Below are 21,786 nucleotides of genomic sequence, written 5' to 3'. Positions count from 1 at the left end.
CAGGTTCTTATCTCCATCAGGTTCTTTACTCCTTCAGGTTCTTATCTCCTTCAGGTTGTTTAATCCATCAGGTTCTTAAATAAAGCAGGTTCTTTACTCCATCAGGTTCTTATCTCCATCAGGTTCTTATCTTCTTTGGGTTCTTATCTCCATCAGGTTCTTATCTTCTTTGGGTTCTTATCTCCATCAGGTTCTTATCTCCATCAGGTTCTTATCTTCTTTGGGTTCTTATCTCCATCAGGTTCTTATCTTCTTTGGGTTCTTATCTCCATCAGGTTCTTATCTTCTTTGGGTTCTTATCTCCATCAGGTTCTTATCTTCTTTGGGTTCTTATCTCCATCAGGTTCTTATCTCCATCAGGTTCTTATCTTCTTTGGGTTCTTATCTCCATCAGGTTCTTATCTCCATCAGGTTCTTATCTTCTTTGGGTTCTTATCTCCATCAGGTTCTTATCTCCATCAGGTTGTTTAATCCACCAGGTTCTTAAATAAATCAGGTTCTTTATTCCATCAGGTTCTTATCTTCTTTGGGTTCTTATCTCCATCAGGTTCTTAAATAAAGCAGGTTTTTTACTCCATCAGGTTATTATCTCCATCAGGTTGTTTAATCCACCAGGTTCTTAAATAAATCAGGTTCTTTATTCCATCAGGTTCTTATCTTCTTTGGGTTCTTATCTCCATCAGGTTCTTATCTTCTTTGGGTTCTTATCTCCATCAGGTTCTTTACTCCATCAGGTTCTTTACTCCATCAGGTTCTTATCTCCATCAGGTTCTTTACTCCTTCAGGTTCTTATCTCCTTCAGGTTGTTTAATCCATCAGGTTCTTAAATAAATCAGGTTCTTTACTCCATCAGGTTCTTAACGCCATCAGGTTCTTATCGCCATCAGGTTCTTTACTCCATCAGGTTCTTTACTCCATCAGGTTCTTATCTCCATCAGGTTCTTTACTCCTTCAGGTTCTTATCTCCTTCAGGTTGTTTAATCCATCAGGTTCTTAAATAAAGCAGGTTTTTTACTCCATCAGGTTATTATCTCCATCAGGTTGTTTAATCCACCAGGTTCTTAAATAAATCAGGTTCTTTACTCCATCAGGTTCTTATCTTCTTTGGGTTCTTATATCCATCAGGTTCTTATCTTCTTTGGGTTCTTATCTCCATCAGGTTCTTAAATAAAGCAGGTTTTTTACTCAATCAGGTTATTATCTCCATCAGGTTGTTTAATCCACCAGGTTCTTAAATAAATCAGGTTCTTTATTCCATCAGGTTCTTATCTTCTTTGGGTTCTTATCTCCATCAGGTTCTTATCTTCTTTGGGTTCTTATCTCCATCAGGTTCTTATCTCCATCAGGTTCTTATCTTCTTTGGGTTCTTATCTCCATCAGGTTCTTATCTTCTTTGGGTTCTTATCTCCATCAGGTTCTTATCTTCTTTGGGTTCTTATCTCCATCAGGTTCTTATCTTCTTTGGGTTCTTATCTCCATCAGGTTCTTATCTCCATCAGGTTCTTATCTTCTTTGGGTTCTTATCTCCATCAGGTTCTTATCTCCATCAGGTTCTTATCTTCTTTGGGTTCTTATCTCCATCAGGTTCTTATCTCCATCAGGTTGTTTAATCCACCAGGTTCTTAAATAAATCAGGTTCTTTATTCCATCAGGTTCTTATCTTCTTTGGGTTCTTATCTCCATCAGGTTCTTAAATAAAGCAGGTTTTTTACTCCATCAGGTTATTATCTCCATCAGGTTGTTTAATCCACCAGGTTCTTAAATAAATCAGGTTCTTTATTCCATCAGGTTCTTATCTTCTTTGGGTTCTTATCTCCATCAGGTTCTTATCTTCTTTGGGTTCTTATCTCCATCAGGTTCTTATCTCCATCAGGTTCTTATCTTCTTTGGGTTCTTATCTCCATCAGGTTCTTATCTTCTTTGGGTTCTTATCTCCATCAGGTTCTTATCTTCTTTGGGTTCTTATCTCCATCAGGTTCTTATCTTCTTTGGGTTCTTATCTCCATCAGGTTCTTATCTTCTTTGGGTTCTTATCTCCATCAGGTTCTTATCTCCATCAGGTTCTTATCTTCTTTGGGTTCTTATCTCCATCAGGTTCTTATCTTTGGGTTCTTATCTCCATCAGGTTCTTATCTTCTTTGGGTTCTTATCTCCATCAGGTTCTTATCTCCATCAGGTTGTTTAATCCACCAGGTTCTTAAATAAATCAGGTTCTTTACTCCATCAGGTTCTTATCTTCTTTGGGTTCTTATCTCCATCAGGTTCTTATCTTCTTTGGGTTCTTATCTCCATCAGGTTCTTATCTTCTTTGGGTTCTTATCTCCATCAGGTTCTTATCTCCATCAGGTTCTTATCTTCTTTGGGTTCTTATCTCCATCAGGTTCTTATCTCCATCAGGTTCTTATCTTCTTTGGGTTCTTATCTCCATCAGGTTCTTATCTCCATCAGGTTGTTTAATCCACCAGGTTCTTAAATAAATCAGGTTCTTTACTCCATCAGGTTCTTATCTTCTTTGGGTTCTTATCTCCATCAGGTTCTTATCTTCTTTGGGTTCTTATCTCCATCAGGTTCTTATCTTCTTTGGGTTCTTATCTCCATCGGGTTCTTATCTCCATCAGGTTCTTATCTTCTTTGGGTTCTTATCTCCATCAGGTTCTTATCTTCTTTGGGTTCTTATCTCCATCAGGTTCTTATCTTCTTTGGGTTCTTATCTCCATCAGGTTGTTTAATCCACCAGGTTCTTAAATAAATCAGGTTCTTTACTCCATCAGGTTCTTATCTTCTTTGGGTTCTTATCTCCATCAGGTTCTTATCTCCATCAGGTTCTTATCTTCTTTGGGTTCTTATCTCCATCAGGTTCTTATCTCCATCAGGTTCTTATCTCCATCAGGTTCTTATCTTCTTTGGGTTCTTATCTCCATCAGGTTCTTATCTCCATCAGGTTCTTATCTCCATCAGGTTCTTATCTTCTTTGGGTTCTTATCTCCATCAGGTTCTTATCTTCTTTGGGTTCTTAACTCCATCAGGTTCTTAACTCCATCAGGTTCTTAACTCCATCAGGTTCTTTACTCCATTAGGTTCTTATCTCTATCATGTTGCTTAATCCATCAGGTTCTTAAATAAATCTGATTTTGTACTCCAACATATTCTTTACTCCTTCAGGTTATTATCTCCATCAGGTTATTATCTCCATCAGGGTATTTACTCCTTCAGTTGGTTTACTCCATCGGGTTGTTTACTCCATCATGTTCTTTACCCCATCAGGTTATTTACTCCATCAGATTCTTATCTACATCAGGTTCTTTACTCCATCAGGTTCTTAATCCATCAGGTTCTTTACTCCATCATGTTATACTCTACATCAGGTTGTTTACTCCATGTTCTAATCTACACCAGATTCCTTGCTCCATCAGGTTATCTACTCCACCCAGGTCTTTACTCCATCAGGTTATTTACTCCATCCGGTTCTTTACTCCATCGTGTTCGAATCTACATCAGGTTCTTTACTCCATCAGGTTCTTTACTCCATCCGGTTCTTTACTCCATCAGGTTCTTTACTCCATCAGGTTCTTATCTACTGTCTGGATTACTACTTTATTCCCTCCTCATTCCGGTAATCCTCCAACCAGGATTTTGGGAAAACCAGGGAATTTATTAAAATGTCCAGGAATTTTGCTGAGTGCTGATCTAGGATCAGGTCCCCCTGTCCATTTAATCTCCTACATCATTATCTAAAATGCATATTAGTTGAATTATTGGGATACAGTAAATTAATATACATCAGGGTGGAGATGAGAGGTGGTTAGACACTGTGGTGTGTTAGAACAGCTCAAATCAAATCAAATTGTATTGGTCACACACACATGGTTAGCAGATGTTAATGCAAGTGTAGCGAAATGCTTGTGCTTCTCGTTCCAACAGTGCAGTAATATCTAACAAGTAATCTAACAATCCCCAACTTCCTAATACACACAAATCTAAAGTGGTGAAAGAGAATATGTACATATAAGTATATGGATGAGTGATGGCCGAGCGGCATAGGCAAGGTGCAATAGATCGTATAAAATACAGTATATACATGTGATATGGGTAATGTAAGATATGTAAATGTTAAAGTGGCATTGTTTAAAGTGACGAGTGATCAATTTATTAAAGTGGCCAGTGATTGGGTCTCAATGTAGGCAGCAGCCTCTCTGAGTTAGTGATTGCTGTCTGATGGCCTTGAGATTGAAAAACAGTTTCTATCTCTCGGTCCCAGCTTTGATGCACCTGTACTGACCTTGCCTTCTGGATGATAGCGGTGTGAACAGGCACTGGCTCGGGTGGTTGTTGTCCTTGATGATCTTTTCGGCCTTCCTGTGACATTGGGCGCTGTAGGTGTCCTGGAGGGCAGGTAGTTTGCCCCCGGTGATGCGGTGTGCAGACCGCACCACCCTCTGGAGTGCCTTGCAGTTGAGGGAAGTGCAGTTGCCGTACCAGGCAGTGATACAGGATGCTCTCGATTGTGTATCTGTAAAAGTTTGTCAGGATTTTGGGTGACAAGGCAAATTTCTTCAGCCTCCTGAGGTTGAAGAGGCGCTGTTGCACCTTCTTCACCACGCTGTCTGTGTGGGTGGACCATTTCAGTTTGTCCGTGATGTGTACACAGAGGAACTTAAAACTTTCCTTCTTCATTGCCGTTCCTTCGATATGGATAGGGAGGTGCTCCCTCTGCTGTTTCCTGAAGTCCACGATCATCTCACGATCAATATTCCCCAATTTCATGGTATCCAATTTGTTAGTAGTTACTCTCTTGTCTCATCGCTACAACTCCCGTACGGGCTTGGGAGAGACAAAGGTCGAAAGCCATGCGTCCTCCAAAACCCAAGCGCGCATCCAACCTGGAAGCCAGCCGCACCAATGTGTCAGAGGAAACACTGTGCACCTGGCGACCTGGTTAGCGTGCACTGCGCCCGGCCCACCACAGGAGTCGCTAGTGCGCGATGAGACAAGGATATCTCTTCCGGCCAAACCCTCCCTCACCCGGACGACGCTATGCCAATTGTGCGTCGCCCCACGGACCTCCCGGTCGCGGCCGGCTGCGACAGAGCCTGGGCGCGGACCCAGAGTCTCTGGTGGCACAGCTAGCACTGCAATGCAGTGCCCTAGACCACTGCGCCACTTGGGAGACCTTCCTTTGTTTTGTTGACGTTGAGTAAGAGGTTGTTTTCGTGACACCACACTCCGAGTGCCCTCACCTCCTCCCTGTAGGCTGTCTCGTCCTTGTTGGTAATCGAGCCCACTACTGTTGTCTTGTCTGCAAACTTGATGATTGAGTTGGAGGCGTGCATGGCCACTCAGTCGTGGGTGAACAGGGAGTACAGAAGAGGGCTGAGCACGCACCCTTGTGGTGCCCCAGTGTTGAAGGTCAGTCAAGTTGTGGTTTCCTACCTTCACCACCTGGGGGCAGCCCGTCAGACAGTCCAGGACCCAGGGCGGGGTTGAGACCCAGCTGTAGTCAATGAACAGCATTCACAGTGTGATGGCGATTATGTCATCTGTGGACCTGTTGGGGCGGTATGCAAACTGAAGTGGGTCTAGGGTTGCCGGTAAGGTGGAGGTGATATGATCCTTGACTAGCCTCTCAAAGCACTTCATGATGACAGAAGTGAGTGCTACGGGGCGGTAATCATTTAGTTCAGTTATGGCCACAATGGTGGCCATCTTGAAGCATGTGGGGACAACAGAATGGGATTGGGAGCGATTGAATATGTCTGTAAACACACCAGCCAGCTGGTCTGTGCTCTGTGGACGTGTCTTGGGATGCCGTCTGGGCCAGAAGCCTTGCGAAGGGGTTAACACATTTAAATGTTTTACTCACGTCAGCCACTGAGAGGGGGGGGGGGGCGCAGTCCTTGTTAGCGGAAAGGATAACTACACTGTTAATATTCAGCCATACTTCCAGACCTCTTTCCATGGTTAAATGGTTTCCTAGGAACTCGAAGTGAGGGGACCATCTCTGTCGGCGCCATCTTGTTACACCTGGTTTGGCAGTGGTGGCTGCTGAGGGGAGGAAAGCTCATAATAATGGCTGGAACGGCGCGAGTGGAATGGCATCAAACACATAGAAACCATGTGTTTGATACCATTACACTCATTCTGCTCCAGCCAGCACCACAAGCCTGTCCTCCCCAATTAAGGTGCCATCAACCTCCTGTGACCTTTTGGACATTGTTTATCTGGTGAGGTAGTGTTTGTGCTGACGTATCTGAGCAGCTGACACCCTGTCCATGATATTGATAATGGCTCACAGTTTTGTCTTTGTTCCCCTCTTATGTAACCTGCTCCAACAATGGAGGAGCAGCACAGGGTCTGTCTGGGTCTGTCTGGATCTGTGTGTGTCTGTCTGGGTCTGTGTGTGTCTGTGTGTGTCTGTGTGTGTCTGTGTGTGTCTGTCTGGGTCTGTGTGTGTCTGTCTGGGTCTGTGTGTGTCTGTCTGGGTCTGTGTGTGTCTGTCTGGGTCTGTGTGTGTCTGTCTGGGTCTGTGTGTGTCTGTCTGGGTCTGTGTGTGTCTGGGTCTGTGTGTGTCTGTCTGGGTCTGTCTGTCTGGGTCTGTCTGTCTGGGTCTGTGTGTGTCTGTCTGGGTCTGTGTGTGTCTGTCTGGGTCTGTGTGTGTCTGTCTGGGTCTGTCTGTCTGGGTCTGTCTGTCTGGGTCTGTGTGTGTCTGTCTGGGTCTGTGTGTGTCTGTCTGGGTCTGTGTGTGTCTGTCTGTGGATCTGTGTGTGTCTGTCTGGATCTGTGTGTGTCTGTCTGGGTCTGTGTGTGTCTGTCTGGGTCTGTGTGTGTCTGTCTGGGTCTGTGTGTGTCTGTCTGGGTCTGTGTGTGTCTGTCTGGGTCTGTGTGTGTCTGTCTGGGTCTGTGTGTGTCTGTCTGGGTCTGTGTGTGTCTGTCTGGGTCTGTGTGTGTCTGTCTGGGTCTGTCTGTCTGGGTCTGTCTGTCTGGGTCTGTCTGTCTGGGTCTGTGTGTGTCTGTCTGTGTCTGTCTGGGTCTGTGTCTGTCTGTCTGTGGTCTGTCTGGGTCTGTGTGTGTCTGTCTGGGTCTGTGTGTGTCTGTCTGGGTCTGTGTGTGTCTGTCTGGGTCTGTGTGTGTCTGTCTGGGTCTGTGTGTGTCTGTCTGGGTCTGTGTGTCTGGGTCTGTCTGGGTCTGTCTGTCTGTCTGTCTGTCTGTCTGGGTCTGTGTGTGTCTGTCTGGGTCTGTGTGTGTCTGTCTGGGTCTGTCTGGATCTGTGTGTGTCTGTCTGGGTCTGTGTGTGTCTGTCTGGGTCTGTGTGTGTCTGTCTGGGTCTGTGTGTGTCTGTCTGGGTCTGTGTGTGTCTGTCTGGGTCTGTGTGTGTCTGTCTGGGTCTGTGTGTGTCTGTCTGGGTCTGTCTGGGTCTGTATGGGTCTGTCTGGGTCTGTCTGGGTCTGTGTGTGTCTGTCTGGGTCTGTCTGGGTCTGTGTGTGTCTGTGTGTGTCTGTCTGGGTCTGTCTGGGTCTGTCTGTCTGTGTGTGTCTGTCTGGGTCTGTCTGTCTGTGTGGGTCTGTGTGTGTGTGTCTGTCTGGGTCTGTGTGTGTGTGTCTGGGTCTGTGTGTGTCTGTCTGGGTCTGTGTGTGTCTGTCTGGGTCTGTGTGTGTCTGTCTGGGTCTGTGTGTGTCTGTCTGGGTCTGTCTGGGTCTGTGTGTGTCTGTCTGTGTCTGTCTGGGTCTGTGTGTGTCTGTCTGGGTCTGTCTGTCTGTCTGGGTCTGTGTGTGTGTGTGTGTGTGTCTGTCTGGGTCTGTGTGTGTGTGTGTCTGTCTGGGTCTGTGTGTGTGTGTGTCTGTCTGGGTCTGTGTGTGTCTGTCTGGGTCTGTCTGGGTCTGTGTGTGTGTCTGGGTCTGTGTGTGTGTGTCTGTCTGGGTCTGTGTGTGTGTCTGTCTGGGTCTGTGTGTGTGTGTCTGTCTGGGTCTGTGTGTGTGTGTGTGGGTCTGTCTGGGTCTGTGTGTGTGTGTGTGTGTCTGTCTGGGTCTGTGTGTGTGTGTGTCTGTCTGGGTCTGTGTGTGTGTGTCTGTCTGGGTCTGTGTGTGTGTGTCTGTCTGGGTCTGTGTGTGTGTGTCTGTCTGGGTCTGTGTGTGTGTGTCTGTCTGGGTCTGTGTGTGTGTGTCTGTCTGGGTCTGTGTGTGTGTGTCTGTCTGGGTCTGTGTGTGTCTGTCTGGGTCTGTGTGTGTCTGTCTGGGTCTGTGTGTGTCTGTCTGGGTCTGTGTGTGTGTGTCTGTCTGGGTCTGTGTGTGTCTGTCTGGGTCTGTGTGTGTCTGTCTGGGTCTGTGTGTGTCTGTCTGGGTCTGTCTGTCTGGGTCTGTGTGTGTCTGTCTGGGTCTGTGTGTGTGTCTGTCTGGGTCTGTATGTGTCTGTCTGGGTCTGTGTGTGTCTGTCTGGGTCTGTGTGTGTCTGTCTGGGTCTGTGTGTGTCTGTCTGGGTCTGTGTGTGTCTGTCTGGGTCTGTGTGTGTCTGTCTGGGTCTGTCTGGGTCTGTGTGTGTCTGTCTGTGTCTGTCTGGGTCTGTGTGTGTCTGTCTGGGTCTGTCTGTCTGTCTGTCTGTGGGGTCTGTGTGTGTGTGTGTGTGTGTCTGTCTGGGTCTGTGTGTGTGTGTGTCTGTCTGGGTCTGTGTGTGTGTGTGTCTGTCTGGGTCTGTGTGTGTGTGTGTCTGTCTGGGTCTGTGTGTGTGTGTCTGTCTGGGTCTGTGTGTGTGTGTCTGTCTGGGTCTGTGTGTGTGTGTGTGTCTGTCTGGGTCTGTGTGTGTGTCTGTCTGGGTCTGTGTGTGTGTGTGTGTCTGTCTGGGTCTGTGTGTGTGTGTGTGTCTGTCTGGGTCTGTGTGTGTGTGTGTGTGTGTGTGTGTGTGTCTGTCTGGGTCTGTGTGTGTGTCTGTCTGGGTCTGTGTGTGTGTCTGTCTGGGTCTGTGTGTGTGTGTCTGTCTGGGTCTGTGTGTGTGTGTCTGTCTGGGTCTGTCTGTGTGTCTGTCTGGGTCTGTGTGTGTCTGTCTGGGTCTGTGTGTGTCTGTCTGGGTCTGTGTGTGTCTGTCTGGGTCTGTGTGTGTCTGTCTGGGTCTGTGTGTGTCTGTCTGGGTCTGTGTGTGTCTGTCTGGGTCTGTGTGTGTCTGTCTGGGTCTGTCTGTCTGGGTCTGTGTGTGTCTGTCTGGGTCTGTGTGTGTCTGTCTGGGTCTGTGTGTGTGTCTGTCTGTGTGTGTGTGTCTGTCTGGGTCTGTGTGTGTCTGTCTGGGTCTGTGTGTGTCTGTCTGGGTCTGTGTGTGTCTGTGGGTCTGTGTGTGTCTGTGTGGGTCTGTGTGTGTCTGTGGGGTCTGTGTGTGTCTGTGGGGTCTGTGTGTGTCTGTCTGGGTCTGTGTGTGTCTGTCTGGGTCTGTCTGTCTGTCTGTCTGTGTGGGTCTGTGTGTGTGTGTGTGTGTGTCTGTCTGGGTCTGTGTGTGTCTGTCTGGGTCTGTGTGTGTGTGTCTGTCTGGGTCTGTGTGTGTCTGTCTGGGTCTGTGTGTGTGTGTCTGTCTGGGTCTGTGTGTGTGTCTGTCTGGGTCTGTGTGTGTGTGTGTGTCTGTCTGGGTCTGTGTGTGTGTGTGTCTGTCTGGGTCTGTGTGTGTGTGTGTCTGTCTGGGTCTGTGTGTGTGTGTGTCTGTCTGGGTCTGTGTGTGTGTGTGTGTGTGTGTGTGTGTGTCTGTCTGGGTCTGTGTGTGTGTGTCTGTCTGGGTCTGTGTGTGTGTGTCTGTCTGGGTCTGTGTGTGTGTGTCTGTCTGGGTCTGTGTGTGTGTGTCTGTCTGGGTCTGTCTGTGTGTGTCTGTCTGGGTCTGTGTGTGTCTGTCTGGGTCTGTGTGTGTCTGTCTGGGTCTGTGTGTGTCTGTCTGGGTCTGTGTGTGTCTGTCTGGGTCTGTGTGTGTCTGTCTGGGTCTGTGTGTGTCTGTCTGGGTCTGTGTGTGTCTGTCTGGGTCTGTGTGTGTCTGTCTGGGTCTGTGTGTGTCTGTCTGGGTCTGTGTGTGTCTGTCTGGGTCTGTGTGTGTCTGTCTGGGTCTGTGTGTGTCTGTCTGGGTCTGTGTGTGTCTGTCTGGGTCTGTGTGTGTCTGTGTGGGTCTGTGTGTGTCTGTCTGGGTCTGTGTGTGTCTGTGTGGGTCTGTGTGTCTGTGTGGGTCTGTGTGTGTCTGTCTGGGTCTGTGTGTGTCTGTCTGGGTCTGTGTGTGTCTGTCTGGGTCTGTGTGTGTCTGTGTGTGTCTGTGTGTGTCTGTCTGGGTCTGTGTGTGTCTGTGTGTGTCTGTGTGTGTCTGTGTGTGTCTGTCTGGGTCTGTGTGTGTCTGTCTGGGTCTGTGTGTGTCTGTCTGGGTCTGTGTGTGTCTGTCTGGGTCTGTGTGGGTCTGTCTGGGTCTGTGTGTGTCTGTCTGGGTCTGTGTGTGTCTGTCTGGGTCTGTGTGTGTCTGTCTGGGTCTGTGTGTGTCTGTCTGGGTCTGTGTGTGTCTGTCTGGGTCTGTGTGTGTCTGTCTGGGTCTGTGTGTGTCCGTGTGTGTCTGTCTGGGTCTGTGTGTCTGTCTGGGTCTGTGTGTGTCTGTCTGGGTCTGTGTGTGTCCGTCTGGGTCTGTGTGTGTCCGTCTGGGTCTGTGTGTGTCCGTCTGGGTCTGTCTGGGTCTGTCTGTGTGTCTGTCTGGGTCTGTGTGTGTCTGTCTGGGTCTGTGTGTGTCTGTCTGGGTCTGTGTGTGTCTGTCTGGGTCTGTGTGTGTCTGTCTGGGTCTGTGTGTGTCTGTCTGGGTCTGTGTGTGTCTGTCTGGGTCTGTGTGTGTCTGTCTGGGTCTGTGTGTGTCTGTCTGGGTCTGTGTGTGTCTGTCTGGGTCTGTGTGTGTCTGTCTGGGTCTGTGTGTGTCTGTCTGGGTCTGTGTGTGTCTGTCTGGGTCTGTGTGTGTCTGTCTGTGTCTGTGTGTGTCTGTCTGTGTCTGTCTGGGTCTGTGTGTGTCTGTGTGTGTCTGTCTGGGTCTGTGTGTGTCTGTCTGGGTCTGTGTGTGTCTGTCTGTGTCTGTGTGTGTCTGTCTGGGTCTGTGTGTGTCTGTCTGGGTCTGTGTGTGTCTGTCTGGGTCTGTGTGTGTCTGTCTGGGTCTGTCTGGGTCTATGTGTGTCTGTCTGTGTCTGTCTGGGTCTGTGTGTGTCCGTCTGGGTCTGTCTGGGTCTGTGTGTGTCTGTCTGGGTCTGTGTGTGTCTGTCTGGGTCTGTGTGTGTCTGTCTGGGTCTGTGTGTGTCTGTCTGGGTCTGTGTGTGTCTGTCTGGGTCTGTGTGTGTCTGTCTGGGTCTGTCTGGGTCTGTGTGTGTCTGTCTGGGTCTGTCTGGGTCTGTGTGTGTCTGTCTGGGTCTGTGTGTGTCTGTCTGGGTCTGTGTGTGTCTGTCTGGGTCTGTGTGTGTCTGTCTGGGTCTGTGTGTGTCTGTCTGGGTCTGTGTGTGTCTGTCTGGGTCTGTGTGTGTCTGTCTGGGTCTGTGTGGGTCTGTCTGGGTCTGTCTGGGTCTGTCTGGGTCTGTCTGGGTCTGTGTGTGTCTGTCTGGGTCTGTGTGTGTCTGTCTGGGTCTGTGTGTGTCTGTCTGGGTCTGTGTGTGTCTGTCTGGGTCTGTGTGTGTCTGTCTGGGTCTGTGTGTGTCTGTCTGGGTCTGTGTGTGTTTGCATGCAAGCAGTTTTCGCCGAAATCTCTGATCACGGCAACTAAATTCGGAAAAACAATAATGATTAATTTCCCTGGTCCATCAACACGATCCACGGAATGGAACAACACCACAACAACACATTATAATACAGTGTAGGACTTGTAGTGAATTTTGTACCCGTCTGTTCAGCCTATTAGTTGAATGGAGCCTGTTGAAATGGAATATTTATTTAATCCCTCTCTGAACCTGATCCCTTCTCATCCCTCTCTCTGCACCAGATCCCTTCTCATCCCTCTCATCCCTCATTTTCCATTCCTTCTGTGAAAAAAAGATGAAGGGAGCGAGGCCCAGGAGTTGAGCCACATTGAGAGAACATAAGGTACTGCCATCTGATCCCCCCACCCCCCAAAACCACCTCTTCAGACCAGCACCCTGTAATCTCTCAATCTATGGGGAGATTACAGGGTCAAACAGGACACTTAATCACCTTCTGTAAACACAAGCACAGTTTTTTTTTTTTTTTTTTAATTCTCCATTTTAACAATACATATTTTGGTGTGCACTGGAAACTGAAAAAACAATGGTCAATTGATTTTATTTTTTTTACAGTAAATAAAAGGCAAGGTGCCCACTCAGTTTGTTACATTTTAATGTCACTTGCACAATGAGTTGCCTTTCTTGCAAGCTCTATACCCAACAATGCATTAACCAATAATGTAATTCAAAGAAATAACATAAGGTAGGACAAAAACACACAAATAGAAATAAGAACCCGATAAAGTAAGTAAGCATATTATATAGAGGGACAGTACCATATTTACAATGTACAGGGATACTAGAGTGATAGAGATAGATATGTATAGGGGTAAGGTTACTATATAGAGGGACAGTACCATATTTACAATGTACAGGGATACTAGAGTGATAGTGATAGATATGTATAGGGGTAAGCATATTATATAGAGGGACAGTACCATATTTACAATGTACAGGGATACTAGAGTGATAGATATGTATAGGGGTAAGCATATTATATAGAGGGTCAGTACCATATTTACAATGTACAGGGATACTAGAGTGATAGATATGTATAGGGGTAAGCATATTATATAGAGGGTCAGTACCATATTTACAATGTACAGGGATACTGGAGTGATAGAGATAGATATGTATAGGGGTAAGCATATTATATAGAGGGTCAGTACCATATTTACAATGTACAGGGATACTGGAGTGATAGAGATAGATATGTATAGGGGTAAGGTTACTATATAGAGGGTCAGTACCATATTTACAATGTACAGGGATACTAGAGTGATAGAGGTAGATATGTATAGGGGTAAGGTTACTATATAGAGGGTCAGTACCATATTTACAATGTACAGGGATACTAGAGTGATAGAGGTAGATATGTATAGGGGTAAGGTTACTATATAGAGGGTCAGTACCATATTTACAATGTACAGGGATACTAGAGTGATAGATATGTATAGGGGTAAGGTTACTATATAGGTCAGTACCATATTTACAATGTACAGGGATACTGGAGTGATAGAGATAGATATGTATAGGGGTAAGGTTACTATATAGAGGGACAGTACCATATTTACAATGTACAGGGATACTAGAGTGATAGAGATAGATATGTACAGTACATTCAAAAACTATTCAGACCCCTTAATTGCACTGTCACAGGACTCACTCACGCGCACTGACACTCCAACACACACACTTGAGCCCGGACTTGAACCCGATCGAACATCTCTGGAGAGACCTGAAAATAGTTGTGCAGCAACACTCACCATCCAACCTGACAGAGCTGGAGAGGATCTGCAGAGAAGAATGGGAGAAACTCTCCAAATACAGGTGTGTCAAGCTTGTAGTGTCATACCCAAGAAGACTCACGGCTGTAATCACTGCCAAAGGTACTTCAACAAAGTACTGAGTTAATGTTCTGAATACTTTGTCATTGTGGAGGATTGTGTGTAGATTGATGAGAGAAAAAATAACAATTTAATCAATTTTAGAATAAGGCTGTAACATAACATAATGTGGAAAAGGGGAAAGGGTCTGAATACTTTATGAACGCAATAAAATAAAGTAAAGTGACTAGGCCTCAGGAGTAGCAGCGGTGTATATTATGTATTCCTCTTATCTATGTGGGTCAGGGCAGTGTGGAGAGCAATTGAGTTTGCGTTGTCTATGGATCTGTTGGGGCAGTATGCAAATTAGAGTGGGTCTAGTGTGTCTGGGATGATAGAGTTAATGTGTACCATTACCAGCCTCTCAAAGACCTTCATCATTACAGAAGTGAGGGCTACAGGGTGGTAGTCAATGTGGCCTGAAGCCTTAGAGGTCTTGGGAACAGGAATGATGGGGGTCAGCTTAAGATGTGGGGATTACAGACTGGGACAAGGAGAGGTTGGAAATGACTGTGAATATGCCTGCCAGCTGTTCTGAGCATGCTCTGAGAACACACCCTGGAATACTGTCTGGCCCAACGGCCTTGTGGGTGTTGACCTGATTAAAGACCTTACTCATGTCAGCCTCAGAGAACGAGATCACTCAGTCCTGTGTGGCGGTGACGGAGGTTTGGTTAAACAGGCAAGGTGGCCAGTCAGTTTAGACTGAGGTTTGGTCAAACAGGCAAGGTGGCCAGTCAGTTTATACTCAGGATTGGTCAAACAGGCAAGGTGGCCAGTCAGTTTAGACTCAGGATTGGTCAAACAGGCAAGGTGGCCAGTCAGTTTAGACTCAGGATTGGTCAAACAGGCAAGGTGGCCAGTCAGTTTAGACTGAGGTTTGGTCAGTCAGTTTACAGTGAGAACACCACACACTACTAACAAGATTCATAAAGAAAAATATTTTGTAATTTTATTTAACAAGGCAAGTCAGTTAAGAATAAATTCTTATTTACAATGACAGCCTACCGGGGAACGGTGGGTTAACTGCCTTGTTCAAAGGGCAGAACGACAGATGTTTACCTTGTCAGCTCAGGGATTCGATCCAGAAACCTTTCGTTTACTGGCATAACGCTCTAACCACTAGGCTACCTGCCGCCTCATATCATATTCACTCCAACACAAGCTAAATCTCCACCAACCATGTACACAACATCCAATATGGATCACATTCAAAGAGATTTTCATTCTTTCACCTTAAGAGTAAAACACTTAATCTCTCCCGTGATTGTCAGACAGACAATACTTGAACACACACAATCCCTGTATAAAGGTGAGAAAGAAGACACCAGACAACCAATGAGAACTACAATGTTCAATAGAATGTTGAGCTCACATTGAGTGAGGGTTCAGAATGAGGCCAACTGTGATTAAGTCAGTGGATACGGTACTATAGTCAGACTTTCAGGTAAACAAACTGAAACAGATTGTTAAAGAAACGGCTATGCCAGGTATGTTGTGAGTGATCCTCAGCCAGGTATGTTGTGAGTGATCCTCAGCCAGGTATGTTGTGAGTGATCCTCAGCCAGGTATGTTGTGAGTGAACGTGAATGTATGCACACATGACTGTAGCCAGGTCAAAATTATGCCAGGAATGATCCTCAGCCAGGAATGTTGTGAGTGATCCTCAGCCAGGTATGTTGTGAGTGATCCTCAGCCAGGTATGTTGTGAGTGATCCTCAGCCAGGTATGTTGTGAGTGATCCTCAGCCAGGTATGTTGTGAGTGATCCTCAGCCAGGTATGTTATGAGTGATCCTCAGCCAGGTATGTTGTGAGTGATCCTCAGCCAGGTATGTTGTGAGTGATCCTCAGCCAGGTATGTTGTGAGTGATCCTCAGCCAGGTATGTTGTGAGTGATCCTCAGCCAGGTATGTTGTGAGTGATCCTCAGCCAGGTATGTTGTGAGTGATCCTCAGCCAGGTATGTTGTGAGTGATCCTCAGCCAGGTATGTTGTGAGTGATCCTCAGCCAGGTATGTTGTGAGTGATCCTCAGCCAGGTATGTTATGAGTGATCCTCAGCCAGGAATGTTGTGAGTGATCCTCAGCCAGGTATGTTGTGAGTGATCCTCAGCCAGGTATGTTGTGAGTGATCCTCAGCCAGGTATGTTGTGAGTGATCCTCAGCCAGGAATGTTGTGAGTGATCCTCAGCCAGGAATGTTGTGAGTGATCCTCAGCCAGGTATGTTGTGAGTGACCCTCAGCCAGGTATGTTGTGAGTGATCCTCAGCCAGGAATGTTATGAGTGATCCTCAGCCAGGTATGTTATGAGTGATCCTCAGCCAGGTATGTTATGAGTGATCCTCAGCCAGGAATGTTATGAGTGATCCTCAGCCAGGTATGTTATGAGTGATCCTCAGCCAGGTATGTTGTGAGTGATCCTCAGCCAGGTATGTTATGAGTGATCCTCAGCCAGGTATGTTGTGAGTGATCCTCAGCCAGGAATGTTATGAGTGATCCTCAGCCAGGTATGTTGTGAGTGATCCTCAGCCAGGTATGTTGTGAGTGATCCTCAGCCAGGTATGTTGTGAGTGATCCTCAGCCAGGTATGTTGTGAGTGATCCTCAGCCAGGTATGTTGTGAGTGATCCTCAGCCAGGTATGTTATGAGTGATCCTCAGCCAGGTATGTTATGAGTGATCCTCAGCCAGGTATGTTGTGAGTGATCCTCAGCCAGGTATGTTATGAGTGATCCTCAGCCAGGTATGTTATGAGTGATCCTCAGCCAGGTATGTTATGAGTGATCCTCAGCCAGGAATGTTATGAGTGATCCTCAGCCAGGTATGTTATGAGTGATCCTCAGCCAGGTATGTTATGAGTGATCCTCAGCCAGGTATGTTATGAGTGATCCTCAGCCAGGTATGTTATGAGTGATCCTCAGCCAGGTATGTTATGAGTGATCCTTAGCCAGGTATGTCATGAGTGATGTAAAGAGTAATTCAGAGTCCACAGACACAGAGTCTGGTGGCGTTATTGTGACATCTATCTGGCTCTGTGACTACCGTCGGTGGGGGACCCACAGCCCGACCGCACACCTCCCTAAAATCCCCAACCAACGCGGACCCACAGCCCGACCGCACACCTCCCTAAAATCCTCAACCAACTCGGACCCACAGCCCGATCACACCTCCCTAAAATCCTCAACCAATGTGGACCCACAGCCCGACCGCGCACCTCCCTAAAATCCTCAACCAACTCGGACCCGCGGACCAACAGCCCGACCGCACACCTCCTAAAATCCCCAACCAACGCGGACCCACAGCCCGACCGCACACCTCCCTAAAATCCTCAACCAAAGTGGACCCACAGCCCGACCGCACACCTCCCTAAAATCCTCAACCAACTCCGACCCGCGGACCAACAGCCCGACCGCACACCTCCCTAAAATCCTCAACCAACTCGGACCCGCGGACCAACAGCCCGACCGCACACCTCCCTAAAATCCTCAACCAACTCGGACCCGCGGACCAACAGCCCGACCGCACACCTCCCTAAAATCCTCAACCAACTCGGACCCACGGACCCACAGCCCGACCGCACACCTCCCTAAAATCCCCAACCAACGCAGACCCACAGCCCGACCGCACACCTCCCTAAAATCCCCAACCAACGTGGACCCACAGCCCGACCGCGCACCTCCCTAAAATCCTCAACCAACTCGGACCCGCGGACCAACAGCCCGACCGCACACCTCCCTAAAATCCTCAACCAACTCGGACCCGCGGACCAACAGCCCGACCGCACACCTCCCTAAAATCCTCAACCAACTCGGACCCATGGACCCACAGCTCGACCGCACACCTCCCTAAAATCCCCAACCAACGCGGACCCACAGCCGGACCGCACACCTCCCTAAAATCCCCAACCAACGTGGACCCACAGCTCGACCGCACACCTCCCTAAAATCCCCAACCAACGTGGACCCACAGCCCGACCGCACACCTTCCTAAAATCCCCAACCAACGCGGACCCATAGCCCGACCGCACACCTCCCTAAAATCCTCAACCAACGCGGACCCACAGCCCGACCGCACAGCTCCCTAAAATCCTCAACCAACTCGGACCCGCGGACCAACACCCCGACCGCACACCTCCCTAAAATCCCCAACCAACGCGGACCCACAGCCCGACCGCACATCTCCCTAAAATCCCCAACCAACGTGGACCCACAGCCCGACCGCACACCTCCCTAAAATCCCCAACCAACACGGACCCACAGCCCGACCGCACACCTCCCTAAAATCCCCAACCAACGTCGGACCCACGGACCCACAGCCCGACCGCACACCTCCCTAAAATCCCCAACCAACCACCCACAGCCGGGCACACCTCCCTAAAATCCCCAACCAACGTGGACCCACAGCTCGACCGCACACCTCCCTAAAATCCCCAACCAACGTGGACCCACAGCCCGACCGCACACCTTCCTAAAATCCCCAACCAACGCGGACCCACAGCCCGACCGCACACCTCCCTAAAATCCTCAACCAACGCGGACCCGCGGACCAACACCCCGACCGCACACCTCCCTAAAATCCCCAACCAACGCGGACCCACAGCCCGACCGCACATCTCCCTAAAATCCCCAACCAACGTGGACCCACAGCCCGACCGCACACCTCCCTAAAATCCCCAACCAACACGGAACCGTGGACCCACAGCCCGACCGCACACCTCCCTAAAATCCCCAACCAACGCGGACCCACAGCCCGACCGCACACCTCCCTAAAATCCTCAACCAACACGGACCCACACCCGACCGCACACCTCCCTAAAATCCTCAACCAACTCGGACCCGCGGACCAACAGCCCGACCGCACACCTCCCTAAAATCCTCAACCAACTCGGACCCACGGACCCACAGCCGACCGCACACCTCCCTAAAATCCCCAACCAACGCAGACCCACAGCCGGACCGCACACCTCCCTAAAATCCCCAACCAACGTGGACCCACAGCCCGACCGCACACCTCCCTAAAATCCACAACCAACGCGGACCCACAGCCCGACCGCACACCTCCCTAAAATCCCCAACCAACGCGGACCCACAGCCCGACCGCACATCTCCCTAAAATCCCCAACCAACGTGGACCCACAGCCCGACCGCACACCTCCCTAAAATCCTCAACCAACGTGGACCCACAGCCCGACCGCGCACCTCCCTAAAATCCTCAACCAACTCGGACCCGCGGACCAACAGCCCGACCGCACACCTCCCTAAAATCCCCAACCAACGCGGACCCACAGCCCGACCGCACACCTCCCTAAAATCCTCAACCAACGTGGACCCACAGCCCGACCGCGCACCTCCCTAAAATCCTCAACCAACTCGGACCCGCGGACCAACAGCCCGACCGCACACCTCCCTAAAATCCTCAACCAACTCGGACCCGCGGACCAACAGCCCGACCGCACACCTCCCTAAAATCCTCAACCAACTCGGACCCATGGACCCACAGCTCGACCGCACACCTCCCTAAAATCCCCAACCAACGCGGACCCACAGCCGGACCGCACACCTCCCTAAAATCCCCAACCAACGTGGACCCACAGCTCGACCGCACACCTCCCTAAAATCCCCAACCAACGTGGACCCACAGCCCGACCGCACACCTTCCTAAAATCCCCAACCAACGCGGACCCACAGCCCGACCGCACACCTCCCTAAAATCCTCAACCAAAGTGGACCCACAGCCCGACCGCACACCTCCCTAAAATCCTCAACCAACTCCGACCCGCGGACCAACAGCCCGACCGCACACCTCCCTAAAATCCTCAACCAACTCGGACCCGGACCAACAGCCCGACCGCACACCTCCCTAAAATCCTCAACCAACTCGGACCCGCGGACCAACAGCCCGACCGCACACCTCCCTAAAATCCTCAACCAACTCGGACCCACGGACCCACAGCTCGACCGCACACCTCCCTAAAATCCCCAACCAACGCAGACCCACAGCCGGACCGCACACCTCCCTAAAATCCCCAACCAACGTGGACCCACAGCCCGACCGCGCACCTCCCTAAAATCCTCAACCAACTCGGACCCGCGGACCAACAGCCCGACCGCACACCTCCCTAAAATCCTCAACCAACTCGGACCCGGGACCAACAGCCCGACCGCACACCTCCCTAAAATCCTCAACCAACTCGGACCCATGGACCCACAGCTCGACCGCACACCTCCCTAAAATCCCCAACCAACGCGGACCCACAGCCGGACCGCACACCTCCCTAAAATCCCCAACCAACGTGGACCCACAGCTCGACCGCACACCTCCCTAAAATCCCCAACCAACGTGGACCCACAGCCCGACCGCACACCTTCCTAAAATCCCCAACCAACGCGGACCCACAGCCCGACCGCACACCTCCCTAAAATCCTCAACCAACGCGGACCCACAGCCCGACCGCACAGCTCCCTAAAATCCTCAACCAACTCGGACCCGCGGACCAACACCCCGACCGCACACCTCCCTAAAATCCCCAACCAACGCGGACCCACAGCCCGACCGCACATCTCCCTAAAATCCCCAACCAACGTGGACCCACAGCCCGACCGCACACCTCCCTAAAATCCCCAACCAACACGGACCCACAGCCCGACCGCACACCTCCCTAAAATCCCCAACCAACTCGGACCCACGGACCCACAGCTCGACCGCACACCTCCCTAAAATCCCCAACCAACGCGGACCCACAGCCGGACCGCACACCTCCCTAAAATCCCCAACCAACGTGGACCCACAGCTCGACCGCACACCTCCCTAAAATCCCCAACCAACGTGGACCCACAGCCCGACCGCACACCTTCCTAAAATCCCCAACCAACGCGGACCCACAGCCCGACCGCACACCTCCCTAAAATCCTCAACCAACGCGGACCCGGACCAACAGCCCGACCGCACACCTCCCTAAAATCCCCAACCAACGCGGACCCACAGCCCGACCGCACATCTCCCTAAAATCCCCAACCAACGTGGACCCACAGCCCGACCGCACACCTCCCTAAAATCCCAACCAACACGGAACCGTGGACCCACAGCCCGACCGCACACCTCCCTAAAATCCCCAACCAACGCGGACCCACAGCCCGACCGCACACCTCCCTAAAATCCTCAACCAACACGGACCCACACCCCGACCGCACACCTCCCTAAAATCCTCAACCAACTCGGACCCGCGGACCAACAGCCCGACCGCACACCTCCCTAAAATCCTCAACCAACTCGGACCCACGGACCCACAGCTCGACCGCACACCTCCCTAAAATCCCCAACCAACGCAGACCCACAGCCGGACCGCACACCTCCCTAAAATCCCCAACCAACGTGGACCCACAGCCCGACCGCACACCTCCCTAAAATCCACAACCAACGTGGACCCACAGCCCGACCGCACACCTCCCTAAAATCCCCAACCAACGCGGACCCACAGCCCGACCGCACATCTCCTAAAATCCCCAACCAACGTGGACCCACAGCCCGACCGCACACCTCCCTAAAATCCTCAACCAACGTGGACCCACAGCCCGACCGCACAGCTCCCTAAAATCCTCAACCAACTCGGACCCGCGGACCAACAGCCCGACCGCACACCTCCCTAAAATCCCCAACCAACGCGGACCCACAGCCCGACCGCACACCTCCCTAAAATCCTCAACCAACGTGGACCCACAGCCCGACCGCACCTCCCTAAAATCCTCAACCAACACGGACCCACCAACAGCCCGACCGCACACCTCCCTAAAATCCCCAACCAACTCGGACCCGCGGACCAACAGCCCGACCGCACACCTCCCTAAAATCCTCAACCAACTCGGACCCATGGACCCACAGCTCGACCGCACACCTCCCTAAAATCCCCAACCAACGCGGACCCACAGCCGGACCGCACACCTCCCTAAAATCCCCAACCAACGTGGACCCACAGCTCGACCGCACACCTCCCTAAAATCCCCAACCAACGTGGACCCACAGCCCGACCGCACACCTTCCTAAAATCCCCAACCAACGCGGACCCACAGCCCGACCGCACACCTCCCTAAAATCCTCAACCAACGCGGACCCACAGCCCGACCGCACAGCTCCCTAAAATCCTCAACCAACTCGGACCCGCGGACCAACACCCCGACCGCACACCTCCCTAAAATCCCCAACCAA

General features: G+C 50.2%; 1 long non-coding RNA gene across 1 annotated transcript; it reads left to right on the top strand.

The window, feature by feature from the left end:
* The first annotated feature begins 15,951 nt into the window (after positions 1 to 15,951).
* On the top strand, positions 15,952 to 16,600 carry LOC127911110 (uncharacterized). The gene is made up of 3 exons (XR_008077616.1): positions 15,952 to 16,015; positions 16,120 to 16,171; positions 16,354 to 16,600. It is a non-coding gene; the product is annotated as an uncharacterized LOC127911110 (long non-coding RNA).
* The last annotated feature ends 5,186 nt before the right edge of the window (positions 16,601 to 21,786 follow it).

The sequence above is a fragment of the Oncorhynchus keta genome, chromosome 23, assembly GCF_023373465.1.
Source record: "Oncorhynchus keta strain PuntledgeMale-10-30-2019 chromosome 23, Oket_V2, whole genome shotgun sequence".
In the NCBI taxonomy this organism is placed as follows: Eukaryota; Metazoa; Chordata; class Actinopteri; order Salmoniformes; family Salmonidae; genus Oncorhynchus; species Oncorhynchus keta.
The sequence above is the reverse complement of the archived record's forward strand: the minus strand, read 5'-3'. Positions and strand labels throughout refer to the sequence as shown.